A 17,462-nucleotide genomic window follows, 5' to 3' on the forward strand; every position below is an offset into this window, starting at 1 on the left:
TGTTGGAATTGCCAAAATTTTGGTAAACTTTGCCAACAAATTTATGAATCTCTTGCATTAAAAAAAATAAAAAATATCCCTATAAACTACTAAAAGGGCAAATTTTGGAAAGGCGCTGTGCAGCTCCAATATATTCACTCAACTGTTTCAGGAAGAATTTCTGTATAACATTTATGTCCTGTAGAAATGCTGCCAAAAAGCCCTAACATCAACATACCTATATAATGTTCACTGTCAATCAAAAAAGAAGGCCTCATGTACAAATCTGAGCTCATTTTCCTTCAGCGTATTTTTTTCCAGACTTATGAGAAGAGGGAAATAGGAGGGTGCTCAAGAGATTTTTGTTTTCCTTGTTTGACTGAACTTTAGGAAAGGGAACAGTGTATTCCAAGCGTGACTGTCTGGTGGAGGAACTTCCAGCATGTGTATTAATTTATTTACTTAAAAATGAGAGTTGGGAACCAGTCACACTCTGTAGATTGGCTAGTAAGTAAAATGGGAATGCAGTTATATTTCAGTCCGTAGTTTTAAAATATATGCTCTGTGCACACTGGCTACAGAAGAAGGATCAAGGGCGTTTACTGAATATAAACATTTAACTTTCTTAATGCTCCCAAATTACATTTCATGTCATAATATTTTCCACATTCCTAAGACAATTGAGAATAAATTATACTATATATGAGGAAAGAATCTGTGACCTTTTAATAAGAATGAACATAGGTTTTGAGTGTTGTTTCCATGTAATTATTTCACTTAGCATTGGGGGGCGTGGGGGTTTTTATGTATGCATGTACATATATAGCTGTGCTATACTGGGTGGATGTAAAAAAACCTAATAGTGGGTCATTAGAGAGGTAGCTTATAGCTCTTAATTTAGATCCCAAACTATTAAACACCCTGCTATTCTTCAGGTGGAGTATTTGAATTTTTACTCAACAACTTCCTAAGAAACTGGCATGGACTAATACCTGTGCAGTGGTGAAATGAGTTCAGTGTGTTCCTGTTGATTGTCATTCAGTTAGTGCTTAACAATACAAAATAAACATATTTATTTTTGAACAAAATAAAAATATAGACAGAAACTTACTTTGTTTAAACTATAAAAGACCCATTCTGGCTTTTACCATGTGAATATTTGGGGTGCCACCTTCTCTCTCTTTGCATTTGTTTGTTCACATAACACACAGTACTTTTAAAACATGACTGTTTCTGCAAAAAGGTGTCTTTCTACATAAGAAACTATCCCTATTCTCCACAGAGCTGACAAGGGCGCACTTCAGGCAACCAGCTTCTAAAGATAAGATTCTAGATAAAGGCAGAGGATTCAGAATACAGCAGGGAAAATTATGACAATGGTCTGTGACTTCTTACTTATGAGAAATGTGGAAGAGCTTGGGTAGTTTGGTTGAAAGAAAAAGTTTAGGGGGAACACTAAAAGCCTTCAGAAGCATATAAAAGCACATTACAAAGAGGAAGAGGCAAATGACTAAAAGGTCAAAATTCAGATTAACAAAAAGCAGAATTTGCTGTCATATAAATTCTTTATTTGGAGAAGGATCTCATCTAGTCTGTTTGTGTTGGAACATCTGTACAGCCAAATTCAGAGACTTCTGTATTGCACTGGGAGTTGTCCAGTGTGAGAATCAGTATCAAACACTCTAAATGGCATTGCATGCTTTGAGTAGTACTTAGGGACATTGTGATTATGAAAATTTTGTGTGTAGTCTATAAAGCGGAATATATTCACACTAAAAAGTTACTAAAATAATTTTGAATGCTGATCGTTCAGGGATCAATTCTGAACTAAAATGGCCTGATTTATTCCTATTAACTGTCCAGCCACACTCAGTATTTATTTTTCCCTCTAAATAATTCAGCATTAATATTTCCAGGTTTTCCCATGTATTTAATCCTCATGTTTCACATTACTTCCTCTCACATTAAATATAATTTTAAAAAGTGTGGTTGTTTTCTGTTGTCTCCCATGTCCATCTACTTCTGTATGTTTCTATGTTTCCAGTTGTCCACTGTTTCCAGTTTTTGCCCTTTGTTGGCAGACCTGTTAATAAAGAATTATGTGTTTCTTGGAAAAAGAAAGTATGTGCCAAAGGTCTTTTCCAAATTATATTTTAAGATATTACAGAAACACTGCCCCACTTCACATTATCTTTCAGTATCACAGAAATCAAATAAATCCCATAATACTAAGAAAAAAAAAAGTTACAATTTCTAAATGACATTTTCCCCTACTTTTCAGTTTCCCTCTTCTTCCTTAAGGGATTTCACCCCTCCAAAAAATCAGATTGCTATCCTAGTAGGTTAAGAAAATAGATGTTAGGAGAGCAATTTATTAACCCCCTAGATAATAAGTTTGATTCTACTGATGGCTGCTGCACTGCTGCTTTTAGCTACAGGAGAAAGCAGGCTTGGTGTGCAAATTCTGGGTCTTAACTAATGTGAAGACTTCCAGTAGATGAGTGGAGTACTGCAAAACCATGCTTTTCTTATTATAGCCCAATTGTGAGGCATACAGGTGTAAAATGGAGAATTAGGACCAGTATTAGAAGATAGTAAATAATTATAAAAAAAATTACAGAGCCCTGTATTTGTTTCTGAATCATGATCCAATACTCTCTTAATTTGTAGAATAAAGTAAATGATAAACTTCTGTGGTTCAGAGTTACTGTGTTCATGTGTGTGACTGCTTGTGGAGATCTCTTAGTAGAGCAACTTAAGTTAGACATTTTCCTATTTAATTGAACTGTCTCGTGGTTTGTCTGTTGCAAATCAAACATTGTCAAAGAAAACATTTTTTAAAAACAAACTTGTTGCACCTTTGTTTATGCCATAAATTTAGACTTAATTTGGAGAATCTGTCTCATGCCCTGTTCAAACTTACGTTCTTTGAAAATGTATTTGAACTTTCAGTTGTATCTGCGATTCAGTTTTTTATTAACTTAAAACTGATGCTTTAACATTTTGTTAGGGAGAGGTGATATTTACTCACAGGAAAATGGGTAGTAAATTAAAATTGGTGTAAATACAGTTAAATAAGCAATAAAGAAGCATTGAGAAGAGAGATTTGGGCTGCACATGTGTTGCAGGGGCTCAGAAGGATCGCTATGGACTGAGAAAAACATGCAGGCCATACAGAGGGGCCACATCTCAGGGTCTGGGAGAGTGAACCTGTTCCACAACACCCAGAAGGTGCCTCTGCAAAGGGAAGAAAGGAGACCAAAGAGAGAACATTCCATCCTGTTGGCTTTTTAGGGCCACCAATGAGCAAAGTATAAATCTAGATTCTTATTGCCCATGTGATGGAGACTGTAAGTGCAGATCAAAGTTCTGGATAGTTTGAAACAAGGGCAGCTATTTCCTTAATGATTTCTCCCAGAGAGAAAGAAGTCTTCATATAAAATTCAAAGAGGAAGGTGAGGAATAAACCATCATATAGAAATTGAAGCAATGCTGAGTCTATAATCTGTAGTTAAGAGAGAAGTGACTATATTTTAGGCAAGAGGAGAGTAATTCCAATGGTCTGCCATCAGTTTGTTTGGAGGGGTTTTTTTTCTTTCTTATCCAACTTCCTCCCTCCTGGTCTCCTTCCCCACTGTTTTGTTGCTGTCATTTTCTCTCTTGCATGCATCACAAAAGATACCTTGTGCTACCTGAGAACACAAACAAAATGTTGCCTTTGCTATTGCACTACATGGAGTAAAATCTGAAATAACTTACTAAAATGTCTGAAATAGTGATTAAATGAGGGGAAAAAGGGGGAAAAAAAAATCTCTATAAAGAACAACAGAGACATGGGCCAGATCTTATTGTACATGCCCAGCTGAACGACGGGGCTTTAACTGCTGTGGAGGCTTCCCGGTTACGAATCTGCACTACTTGCTAATTTTGTGATATTACCTGTTGTGTGAAGTCTCACTCCCCTATGTGAAACAGAAACTGTAAGGAACCATTCCTATGTTGTGACTGGACAGAACCATGCCAGTTTTCTCTAGAGAGCTTCTAGCACATGTATTTCTGAAACAGATTATGGTTTTCCAAATGCTTTAAACTTTTCTTATTGCTACCAGAGCCACCAAAGAATTTGAATTGGAGCAATAATTCTTGTGTGGAAAAGACAATGAAGAATGATCATAATTTCTCTGTAACAGTCATGATTTTATGGGCCACTACTATAACCCTTTTTTGGCTGTCATTTTTTTCCAGATAATAATCTGTGGGCCTCATCCAATATCCACTACTCTCTGGGTGAAATATCCTGGTCTGTGAGCCAAAGTGCAGGATACCTGATCACATCCATAACCGCAGGCTCACGAAGTGGCCTGTGGCATGTACTCTGACTTACACCTGGAGTTTATATTTGTGCACAGTAATGGGTATAGAAGCCTGATTAAGGTAGGGGGGAAGCTGACAAAACAAACACTGAGTCAATTAATTCCTCTGGATGTAAGTTTTTATGTTACTGAAAAGCCTCATACCAAAAAAAAACCCCTCAGTGTAGGACAGCCATTCCTAACCATCAGGCACTCAGAAAGAATAGTACACTGGAAAGTTTATTATAAAAACTAGCATGCACAAAACATATACACGTGCAAACACTTAGTACAAGTAAAGCCCTGGCAAGAATACTAAAAATGTGTTTATGGAATCATTACAACAGTGAAAATGTCACTGAAAATGTAGTTAACCCAGTGAGTATTCAGAAGAGAGAAAAATACTTGAACTTCTGTACATTTGGGTTATTTGCAGAGCTTCTATCACAGCTGCAGTGCAGGTACACCTAGATATGGATGTTCACTGCTGAGCCTGAACCACAGAACTGAGCATGTAGGGAAATTATATGTAAGGGCAATATATGGTTGTTAGTGAGGGGTATGATGTAATACTGTGGCACAGTTACAAAACAAATAGTGTTATTCACTTCTCTGAGTGGACTCTGGCTTCTCAGTGGGCTCTGCTCTGGACAGAACCATGTGTCCCACTTGCTGGGGGATAACAGGGAAGCCTTTCCCAGCTGTATTGTCTTGTCCACTTTGGTGCCTGTGAGACACCCCCCTACTGATAGCAGGCCTATCACTAGGAACCACCTCAGGGGACTTGGAAATGTTATTTGTTTTATCCTTTTCACATGTGCTAGAAATACAGTAGAAAGAGTAAGATGCTCATATGCCATATATCTATCTTGTACCTTCATCCTTCCTTGTCTGCACTGAAATCCATTCCATGTCAGATTCCATGTCTATTTAAACCTCTCAGAGCCTGAAGCCCTTATCTACACTGAACTGCAATTTCCTAGCCCAAGCACAATAAATTGTTATAAATAGTTAGAAAGAAAAGATGACTTTTTCCTTGTGTCTGAATGCCAGAGATGCCACCAAGTGAAGGCATCAAGCTGACCCTTCCTGCAGAAGGACTAACTAGGCACTCTGTGTTTTCTGGGTAAGAAATAGAAATACTTTGCATTCTTTTCCTTGTTGGTCTAAAATAGCCCATAAAGGAAGATATTTCAGGCACAGTGTTTATAAAAACCTGGAGAGGATTGAGTGGCACTTAAGCCTTTAGATGGCTCTCGTAAGGTGGTATCTGGCACAGTCAAGGTAAATTTGAATTACACTGTATTGACTGTAGCTGAAACTCTGCTACATGTGCAAGGGGCAGACAGGTGATAGAAGGCATGTGTGGTTTCTCTGAGGAAGTGAAAATACTTTTCAGACATGATTCCTTTTGCCCCCTTCTGTGAAATGGGTTAAACAAATTGTGGAATTTCTGTGTCTTGTGTGGTAGAATTGTGGTGGATGTGGAAGAGGTCTTTCTCTGGGAAGTTTCTGTTGTCTTGATAGCTGGATATTAATATAGGCTGTTCCCATGCATAAAAAAACCCTCTGTGAGTGAAAATGTCTGTGATGTTAATTCCAAATTATATGTACAGGGGTGACATAGTAGGAAAGTGCTAAGTGCTCCATGATGGAGAAGTCGTAGTCTGGGTTGTTTGGTGATCATGTCCAAAAGTTGTGGTTTTCCTTATGAGAGAAAATCCTGTGCATTCTTACATAATAAAAAAGGTAATCTTTAGAGTTTGTCTTCTAACCCAGGTTTTGAAGATATGCTTGTAAGCAAGAAAAGAGTGAGGGAAAGCAATCTTTTTTTCTGAAGTGACAAGTGACAACACCTCTTTTTTTTTTTTTTTTTTTAGTCCACTTTCCCAGGGATCTCTTGTCCAAGTGACCTTACACTTTCCCAAAATAATTTCCTCTGGCTACAGACCAAACACAAGAACTTAAGGCAAAAAAATGTTTCTTAAAAAAAAAAAAAAAAAAAGACTGAAAGGGTATCTGTTGCTTGATAAAAATAGAATTGTATTTAATGATGTTGATTTAGCACTTAGGACTAATAATTATGTGTTAAAAACCAGATTCTGATTTTTGTGTGGCTGCTATAGATTTTTCTTCTATGTAGATGTGTACATACAGAATGAAGGAAATATCAGATGGAAAGACTTGTTCCCAGCTCCATTCTGTCACCATTAGCAGAACTCCTTCCCAAGGTCTCTGGTGGAAGGAAGGAAGTGGCACAGTCCAGGGCTTGCTGGCCTTGTCGCTGTTTACTTACATGAAAACAGCAGCTGTAAGTGCCATAGGGTGGTGTAACCCTTTCATTCCATTATTTTGATCACTGTCTGTCTGTCACAAGTGTCAAATTCTAAGCCCTCAGTGGGCAGAAGTTGCAGCCATTGCTGATTTCATCAGCTTCCACAATAGCTGCATCCTGAGGTCAGACATGTGCCAGTAGCAAAGGTGAGATTTACGTTTGAGGGTTTTTTTTGTTTTATAATAATGCCTGCATTCCTTAAGCTAGATGAAGTCTTCTTTGTTCTTTGCCTTGTACAAAAAATAATAATATGAAAAAACATCCCCTGGGAATTTAAAAATCTTGACAGATTTATTAATCTAAATATCTAAGAGCACAGCAATTGCACTCTTTTAGAGACTTGTTACAGAATGAAATAAAACACCCACGTCCCAGCCACTATTTTCTTGCAGTTGGGGAAGGACGAAGGGAAAGGTCCTGTTAGACAGAAAAGAAGGAACTTATTGTTAGCTACTGATTGAAATAAGAAGAGAGACAGCATTTAGATTTCTCTTCACAAAATACTGGATGAAGTTGCATCTAGACTGTGTGTAGTCTCTGTATATCAGCAATGTTAACCTTAAAAACAGCAACACAACAATTCTTTTGATCAGTTGCTGAATCTGACATAGAAATTTTGTTTTTTGGATGTCCAAGTGAACACAAAATTTCTTTACTTGGATTCTCTTTGCCTTCTAGTGTTAGATTCCATATGACCTGTAGCTTTGTAGGAATGGCATATGTATCCTTTTCCCACTTGTGGAGGGAAAGATGGGCAAATTCTACCGTCTCTCAGAGCAAGCTGTTTGGAGGAACTGCAAAAGTAAATATCCAGCAGCATCAGTGCAGTGTCAGACTGCTGCATATGTAAAGAGTAAAACATGGAAACGAGTCATGTGGCTCTCACAAAAGTTTTCTCACATATGTAAGCCATGACTAGACTATTAATGAAACTTTGAATGTAAGAGAAGACTTAAACCTGCTGATTACAAAGGACAGTCCATTATCTAGGAAGGGGTATGCATAAATTGTGCTTAGAGTAATTTATTCCATGTTTAAATAGTGTTCTATATAAATGTATAATGTGGGTGTTTACCTGAGCTCCTGACAAAAAAAATTTATTACAGATTATTTGTTTTCTGATAGAGACATGCTCCTTTCCATTTAAATTTCCTACAGATTTTATCTTTGGACTCAGCAATGTGCCAATTTGGGCATAAATATATTTTCCTTTTTAACAAAGGAATTAAGCCAGAGGTGTGGTTGTTTTTTCTCTGCCTGGGCCATCCATATGATAATATAACAGTAACTTCCAAAATGCCTTAAAACCTCATAGAACATAGACAAGTGATGGTAATAGAATTAATTTCTAAGTTTGTTGTTCATTGGATTTTTTTTGGTTGGTTGTTTTTTTGATTAGTTTTTTTGTGGTGTGGTGGTTTTGATTTTATATATTTTTTTAAATTGATTTATAAAGTAGATCAGGGCCTGTCACTTCCCTAAGAACAGATAACAAACTGAAGCAGGCATGATGACATGTTTCACAGATCTGAGTATCTTCCTTGGGGATCTTTCAGTTGTAAGGCATCACTGGGGCACTATCAAGGAGAACCAGCATGGGTAGGGCAGTGGGGGTTTTGTTCCAGCAAGGAGGCAGACTCTGGAAGAAATGCTCTCTGCACACACTCCTGGAATTGTGCAGCCACCTTGCCTGGAAGAGAAAATGTCTGCAGCTCATGCAATCACTGCCTTCTCTGGCAGACTTATTTTGGTGGGTGTTGTCATGCAGGCTTTTTTTCTCTTAGAACGGGAAGGAGACATTTAAATGATAACTTTTGAATGTGGTATTAAAAAACTTTCAAATAAGTAATTGTTCAGAACAGCTATTCCCAAAGCAACTTGCTTTCTTTAAAAATCTCCTGGGACTTTTGTTCTTGTTTGTTTCTTTGTTTGTTTGTTTTCTTGACTGCCCACATTTCTCCCTGTCCCTCCAAAAGATTAAAAATTACTCCATAGCACAGCAGAAAAAAAGCCAGTTGAGGTGGAATTCCCCCCAGTACTCATTTTTGTCTAAATCCCAGTGAAAGTCAGTGGTGTTTGGGCTCCAAAACCAGTTAATTATTTTAAAAATCCTACCTAAGTAAAGCAGTCTATCACCTTGGTTTTGCTGAGTAACATTTACAGAGCTTACACTGTAATAGATTGTCTCTTCATCGACAGGAGAGGACAAAAGGGTTTTAGATCTCCAGATTGAAGGTAGGGGTCCTGCCAGTTAGAGCAAAAGTAGGCAGTATTTTTCATTCCAGTGTCTGTTGGATGAATGAAGCTGAAGATGAAGCTGTGGTGTCAGCAAAATGCTGGTAGCCACGGAGAGATGCAGCAGCTAATTGAAACTAATAAATCTTTTTGTGTTAAATAGTCTTGTCCAAGGAAGTAAAAGGCATGTAGTAACAATGAATATAACTACATTTCATTTTTGGTGTGAGGTTACAGTGCCATTAGCTGTTTAATTGCAGTATTAGAAATGCAGCAGGGCATGGTGTGAAAGAAGCAGTTTCTTTATATGCATAAGTGACACACAGGAACCTAATTCTTGCTATCTTTAAAAATTTATCCTTCATTGTATACTTTCTCTTTTCTCAGAGATTTTGAAATCTGCCAGAGGCATCACAGTACTGGTTAACAGTTGGACTCAATGATCCTAAGGGTCTTTTCCAACGTTAAAGTTTCTCTGATTCTATCCTATGGTTCTATCTAACTTCTCTGACACGTTTCCACTTCTCAGTCTGGCTCTACAGACACCCAAAGTGTCTATTCAGACTCAGTGTGTGATGCAAGAGAGCAAATACTTGGCACATTAAATAAAAGTTAGGGAGAGGCAAGTGACTTGTCAAGTTATAGAGTGGAATCCTTTCATCTTGGCATTCTTGAATGGGTTTTGGACCTAAATGTTGACATTTTGATACTGTGCATCTACAAAAAGGAATAAATGAAAATGAAACAGAACAGAAAAAAATGTCTTGGTCAGAACTTTGCTCACAAAAATGGTGAAAGAAAGCATGTCATAAATAACTGCTAGTATAGTTAAGGTTTTCTGGTCAAAATAAGTAATCTCCTATTTCTGAGGTTTTGTATTTGAAACACTTTGAAACAAAGCTTTTCAGATAGGAAAATAAAGCCACTAAATATCTGGAAGTATGTTTTCAAAACCACTGTTTTGAAAATAAATTAAGCGAAAATAAATGAAACAAAAATAAATTCAACACATCATCCTTTTGATTGGCTGAAAATTGGAGACATGCATTGTTTTAGATTGTTATGCTGTAACTTTTTTTTAATTGTCAGCGACTGTGAAAGGGATCTGTACAGCCTTGACCAGGAGTTCTTAGATCTGTATGAGAGCTCCCTGGTACAATGATCTCTCAGGGCAGAACTTCTGTGTTGCACTATGTTTTGATTACAGTGATGGTGCTACCTCCACTTGCAGATTCCAGCTTGGCTGTTCCTCTGTCTCTCTGAAGTCAAAGTAATACTGTGGTAAAATTATAAATGGGAAAGGAATTAAATAGGATTTTGATTTTTTTTTTGTCTCCTGGATTTTTAAAGGAAGTAAAGTTCAATCTATTTAACTGTTCCCACAAACTGATGTACCCTTTGAATTTCACATAAGTCCTCTTTTAAGAGCTGAAGTGGAATATGAGTTTTGCTGGTTATTTTGCATGGAAGTCAGCTTTACTTTCATTATTTTATTGCATGCAGTACTCAGCTGCTTCTGGTGACTGACATTAGTCAAATTGTCCAATTATCCAACAGATATTTTCAGTTTAAATATGAAAGGAAAGAGAAAACCCGAAGCAGACTTTCTTCATTTTTTTCCTCATGACAGCATTTAATTGCATCCCTCATTATTTCTGACAGTATTTAATTTCCTTTTTGCTCTACCCTGTGCCTACAGAAATAACAGTAGCAAAGTACTTTTGAAATAAAACAAGCAAGACAATTGATTTAAGAAAAAATAGAAGGGGGTGCCAAACCAAACCCCTGTATTCAAGTGCAGCTACAAAATGAGAAGTCCACAATAAGACCTTGTCTTTTGTGGTAAAATATCAAATATCTGGTCTCACAGCTACACGTGAAGCTCTAATGCGGTGAAAGGACTGATTGAAAATACTTTCTGAAGAGGTTATGAGAAAGGACTTACCTAGGAAGCACGGCCAGGATTTAAGCCATTACTTCAAATGTGAAGCATTTGGCAACAAGAGATCATATTCATCAAAAAAGATGTCCTAGTTCATGATTTTTGGTCTGAGAATAATTTGGTTCTTTGCTTAAAACTACTCAGTGTACCAGCAAACAAGAATTATATAAATAAATTAAAATGCATTTTTTCTTTAATCAAATAACATGGCACCCTAAATAAATTAGTAACTATTTTACAGCCATGTGAACTGTGAAATATGACTTGTTGGTATACAAAATGGATGCACCCCCTCCCATGCAAAATCAGCCTATTTCTGTCTGGGCTGGAAGTGGCACAGTTGGCCCAAGTGACTGGAAAGCTCGGGGGCTTTGTTTGTTTATTGCTGCAGTGCAGCAGTTTCCACTGGACAGCTGTGCTAAACTGATGTAACCTCAGACAGAGCTGGACATACAAATGGACAGACACGCTCAGAATTCATTGGACTGTACATCCAAGTGTTTTAATCAGAGCTGATTAACCTAGCTGAGCGTCAAGCACTCCCTTGTCTTTCGGGCACACCTCTAATCATCCTGTCATGCTGGGAAGCGGTTTGCTCCTCTTTCCCCTCTTCCTTCCCACAGTACAAGTACTACAGATGTGAGCCTTCTGACAATTTGTGGTATGTAGCTCTCCCTTCCCTGGCCAGTTCTTTTGAGGTGAGAAATGTTTCTTTGCTGGGCTCTGGTGCTTGCTTCAGGGAACGATGGAAATTCAAGAGTATTCTTTGGCTTCTCAGAGATTCAATTCTGTTCTACTGGATTTGGAGGATTTGATTGCAGTAAGAGCCATGCCTGTGGAAAAGCAAACAGAACTCAGAGGTAATTTTTTAAAGCAGGATCACCTTTGGAACAGTAACACAAGCTCTGCTGACAGGGTGGGCACAGAAGAGGAGGAAAGAAGGGAGGCCAGAGAGATCCATGACTAATGCAGCAGTAGTCCAGACAGACCTGAATCTTACGACAGATTTCAACTATGCCATGGACTGGTTTGACTCTGATCCCACTGAAATCAGACTTCAAGGGGGGGCAGAAGGATTGATTTTATATCATTGTACCTTTCAGTCCTGTTCTGATCAAGTGCTGGAGTGTATTTAAAGCACCCACAAATTGCTTTTAGGGGTATCTCACTGCTACTGCTGACGATAAATTCATGAAATAACATACACTTCCTGTGCCTCATGTGTGCCAAGTTTGTGCATGTCTGCATTCAAATTCAGATGAAAAATTAAATTTGTTTGGCTTGAGCAGTTTTCACTGACAGCAGAACTCATTCCTCTTGAGTTCCTGGATAAGCTGAAGCTGAAACTATTTGTTCTGCTTTCACTGCCCAGTTCCTGAAAGCTGAGGTTAGAACTGGCTTGCTTTATATCAAAGTTGTGCTGAGACACACCAACAGCCAGGGCAAATAAGCTGTCACTTTCCAAATCCTCCCAGTTCACCCACACTTTAGTGTAAGACCTCAGAGAAGGAATAGACTTAGTTGCAGATAACACTGGAAATTCCACATGACTTTCAGTAATTACATGAAAATGGTTTATTGATATTATTTTTTTAATTGCCTGATATTTGACAATAATCACATGTCTACACAGCCTTCCTTTTTCATGCTGGAAGTACTGATAACTTCATGTCTTTCAATAATGATAATTGCAGTGAAAACACAAGTTGTAAGATTAGAACTCATTTTTGTTGAACACATGTCTATTTTATCTTGACAGCTAATTTACCTCAGCACTTTTCCAGGACCAAGAGAGCATCACCCCAGTGAAATGGAGACTGCTTCTGACTGACAGAAATGTTAGTTAGCATTAGTAATTGCATCAATACTTAGTACTAGCTTGATTTTAGAAGAAAGTGTGAAGTTTTTAATATTGCCTATTGATTAAATAGGGTGACCAAGAAGGAAACGTGGAAAGATTTCCACCTTAAGAATCCGTCTTTTAAAAGTGTTCAAAGATTTTTACAAGCACATCTAGTAAATATAGGATCAGTTCTGATTTACAGTGTGATTAGTGCCATTACTCTGGAAGCATGAGTCGGCCATAGAAGTGTTACCAATCAATTAAGTCCATATTCCAAAACTGGAACATGGTTGAAAAATACTCATAAATGAGAGTTCATCATTAGAACATCCTGAACTGGATTCTTCCATTGATCTTGACAAGTATATGTAATATAGGAAGACACTAAGCATGCTTGCCAGCTTGTTCATGTGTTATTAGTGCTTTGAGGTGCCTTAGTTTAGGACCTACCCCAAAGAGCGCAGTTTTCAGCAGAATCAGAAATGTGTATCACTTCAGGCTGTGTCAAGTCAGTACAAAGTATTAGTTGTCACTTTTGAAAGAGTGGGCAGTGTGATGGAGGCACAATTTTGAATTGCCAGGATTTGTACTGAGAGTGTACTATTTGCAACCTAAAATCTTATGTCTTCTATGCTTACTTATTCCTTCAGAAAACACCTTTTAATGACTTACTGCTTCCAGTGCATTGAATACAAACTTTTCCTTTGATATTGCAAGTTTTCCAAGATATCAAAGCAATGTGAGAGAAACATCATCTGTATGTTTTGCCAAACAGATTGACTTTGGCTACCCATGTAAATTTTCTGGATCTTTCGATCAAATACTCCACCCTACTGCAAATTTGGAATTCATGCCAAATGTAGCATCCAGCAGTGAGATAAGTCTGAATTCTTTCATGTGAACTACAGTGGAGTTTTAAAATTCTTATTTGTGATAAATATTCTGTATATATTGTTACAAACATTGCTGAAATAATTTATTCCTCAAATAATTTGAAAATACTGTTATTGCTTTTGAATTCAATCAACTTCACATTGATTCTCAGAAAGATCTTGTTCCAATGCTAATACAAATACTACTGCTTCTCATTTCATAAATGTGTGCAAATACATATTGGTAGTTTTTGGTATTATCCAAAATTTAAATAGTTGGTGAAAACTTTTTTTTACTTTTACTGGAAAATGATGTTTGTATATTGGAAAACAAAAAGCAGACAGGGCTCACCCACTGAAGGCAGTGGGACCTTTTCTAAAATTTCCATTTAGTATGTCTGACAGAAATGGGCTTCATGCTGCTTCAGTTCAAGATATTTCCAAAAACATTGTTGGGAAACATTATAGCTGATGGTTTTCATCAGTCAGGAATACTCAGTACAGCCAGATTACCTGTTACTAAAGAAATCTTAATTAAAAAAGAAACAGGTGTTAAAAAGTGCTCAGATTTTCCAGGATTGGAAGGATCCTATAAGGAAAAATAAGAAAGCTTAGCCAGCGTGTTCAGGCAAAACAAAAAGAGGGATAAGATTGTATTCTATAAATACATTAGAAAAAGTGCTGTTTAAACTAAGGAAAATGCTGACACAGGAACAGATGGATACAAACTATTTGTGTACAGTTATTCTGGATTTAAAAAGGTTTCTGATTCTAAAATAAATGAGACTCTATGAAACTCCCCCCTAAGAGTACCAAGAGCAAACACACCAAAAAAATCCAACCCCCAAACCAAAAAAAACCTGATTGATTAGAAGCAGAGCCATCATATGAAAAAGATTATATGGCATGGTTGCCTACAAAAACAAGGGACTGAACTCAGCGACCCAAGAGTCCCTTCCAATCTGCTGTTCTTAATTAGATGTATGAGTGTCATGGGAGCTCTTCTAGCCTCCAGCCTGTTCCTGCAAGAAGATCCTTTTATTTGTGTAACTTCTCACTGATATCCCTGCAAATCTGCAGATCCCCACTGACATGTAGGTGATATGGATTCTTGGATCAAATTCTAGGGAAGGGTTCATGATCCCAGAAGAAAATTCTGTATCTGGCTTCTGTTTTCCATCTTGATTTTGCATGCAGCTTCTGTTTCAATTCCCGAAACTCCCTTCTATTCATTGTTTCATTTTTCTTGTGAAGATAACGTTTCTTCTTGAAGAATGAATTAAATGCTCATTAAGAATACATTTATAATTAAAATTCATGTGACTGGGAATAGTTTTACATGCACAATACCTGTTGCTAAGGCCTGAGTGTCCTTGTCACTGTGAAATCTGTGCAAGTGGAGGCTTTCAGACCCTTGAACCAACATTATGACTTTCATTACTGCAGGTCAGGTCTTGTGCTGTAAAAATTGAAGCAAATACTTCTTATAGGAGCAGTAGGTAAATGTAAAGCTTCCAGTGTCAGTGGGGAAAAAATTGCAGTGGGAACCTCTGAAAATGAAGTTCTTGCTCCGGTAGCATCACAGATGATCACACAGTTACCCTTATGGAGCTCCATAATGCAATAGTTTTTGAGATTCCTCAAATCCTCATCTTACCACTTACAGTCACTTTGAATTCTTTACTAAAGTCTTTCATTTACACAGGATATAAGCTGGCTATTTCTGCCTCTGTTGCCTCACCTGTAAATCAGGGCAGTGTGTTGATGACTGCACATACTTGTGGGGGATATTTGGAGTCTCTGATAGAAAGTCCTACTTGTAAATGATGATGATAAAGATCTGTCCTAGAAATCACGTATTGCATTGCAGGTTCTAACTTACTATGATGGCAGATGGGAATGTAATGATTCCCATTAATTTGGGATGGTTGGTAAACTCCAACAATTCAGTTACTTCTTTCAGTTGTTCAGGGGTTCTCTAATGTGCTGTTTTCACAGGGAAGTGCACCAATGGCAATTACCCCAGCAGTTCTTACTGTTCATAAGCTTACTGTGTGAAAGCCATGATCTCCAAAACTCAGAAGGACCCATTTGCTTATGCCAGCAGCCATGCCAGGTCTACCTGCCAGGCACCCACTGCCAAGAAGGAAGTATGGTACCAGGGTCTGAAAGGAATATAAACCAGCCTTCATATGCTAAATACAGAGGACTAAAATTTTCTTAGCTCTCCATTCTGGGTGGAACGGATTTGATTCTGGCATTTTCCTTTGGCAGTGTTTTATCTTTGTACTGAGAATAGTGGATTTCTTCCTATTCTAGACACTGCAATCGATAATCTTAAAATTTTACTGTGTTTTAAAAAATACTTTACTAGAGCAAACCTCTGCCTTTGACATAATTTGTGCCACTGTTAAAGATTTTCAATTCAATCCTGACAATTAAACCAATGAAAAATCCATAATACCACTATTTCACTCTGCACTGTAGAAGCTACTGAATATCTTATCTCTGGAAGTCTAAAACACAGCCCCTAATCTGTGGCAAGCACAGACCAAGAACAAACTTGCAAGAAGAAAGCTGCAGCTCTCATCAGACATAGGCCAAGAGGTTTCTTTGGCCATGGGCTAGAAAACTCTACAAGCACTCCTTTACTCAGAACCTTGTAGCATGTGAATGGAAAAGAAAGATATTTTTTTTTAACAAGTCAGCCTGAAAATCCTGCTGCCTTTTAGCTGTAAAATGGAAGTTGAAATGTCTTTCATTATCATGTGGCACACAAAATGCTGATTTTCTGTTTGGTCTTTTCTCAATATTTTCTGTACACATGACAATTTGCAATTCTCAGAATGTTTCTCAGTAGATTACAAGCAACAGCAAATGCAAGTTACTTAAATTTAGACTGTTAAATTTTTTAGAAAGGCAAACTGTCTTCGTTTTCTAGTAAATAGATTTACTGAGCTCACAAATATCAGATCACCTTTGTTTATGCAGAGATCATGGGCAAAGGCAAGACTGTGTCTATAAGAAGAGTCAGGAGAGCCTCCTTGCTTTATGATATTCATGCTCCTATTTCCCATTTAAAACCACTGTAATCTATACTGCTGTTTATCTTCAGGGACTGTCAGGCAATTTAATTAGTTAGTTTTTTAACTAAGCATAGGGAAATAGAAAATACAGTATATGCATTGCATATTGTGATTTGGTCTGGAGGATATTTCAGTGTATGTTTTGGGCAATTTGATTTTTTTTATAGGTATATATTAGCTCTGCCTTGGTCTCATTGCCAGTGCAAATAATTTTGAATTTAACTGAAAAAAATTCTGCTTTGTTCCTTCATGTTTAAGATAGCAATTGTTTTGTGTCTGTGGGAGTCCTAAATTCCAAGATCTGCTGTCTTTTTTGTCTCTTCCTTATGACTTTCAAGATATATTCATTGCAATGAAGATTTGGAGGAAATCAAATCTGCCCATATAAGGAAACACATGGAAAGCCATTCTGGAAGCATAGAAAGCATAACCATTTATCAAACAAATCAAGTCTGTTGTTTTAGAAGATGCTTTGAGTTTACTTCTTTTCACCTTAGAGTTTGCTTCTCACAGAGGTCACCAAGCTTTATTATTTGGTGGAACTGGGAGGTTTTGAGATATTTTGATTTGGACAATTTGAAATAAGAAGTTAAACTCATTAGCTGCACTTTCATCAATTCAGCTGGCATCTAAGAGCAGTCCTAGGTTGACACTTCTAAGGGATGAAATCCCTACTCTGATCCTTTCGCTTTCTCTATGATATCTGGATTTTTTTTTCATTGCTTGTAGGATATTCAACCTATTTAAAACACTTTGAAGTCAGTAACTGTGATTACAAAATCAAGGAAGAAATCAACTTTACCTCTTCATCCTTCTGT

At 37.4% G+C, this 17,462-nt stretch overlaps 1 protein-coding gene across 9 annotated transcripts in view; it reads left to right on the top strand.

The window, feature by feature from the left end:
• LOC111939750 (uncharacterized) overlaps nt 1-17,462 on the top strand; it is a 187,373-nt gene that overhangs the window by 19,868 nt on the left and 150,043 nt on the right. The window lies entirely within an intron of this gene.

Source organism: Cyanistes caeruleus, chromosome 3 (genome assembly GCF_971803275.1).
Source record: "Cyanistes caeruleus chromosome 3, bCyaCae1.hap1.1, whole genome shotgun sequence".
Lineage (NCBI taxonomy): Eukaryota > Metazoa > Chordata > Aves > Passeriformes > Paridae > Cyanistes > Cyanistes caeruleus.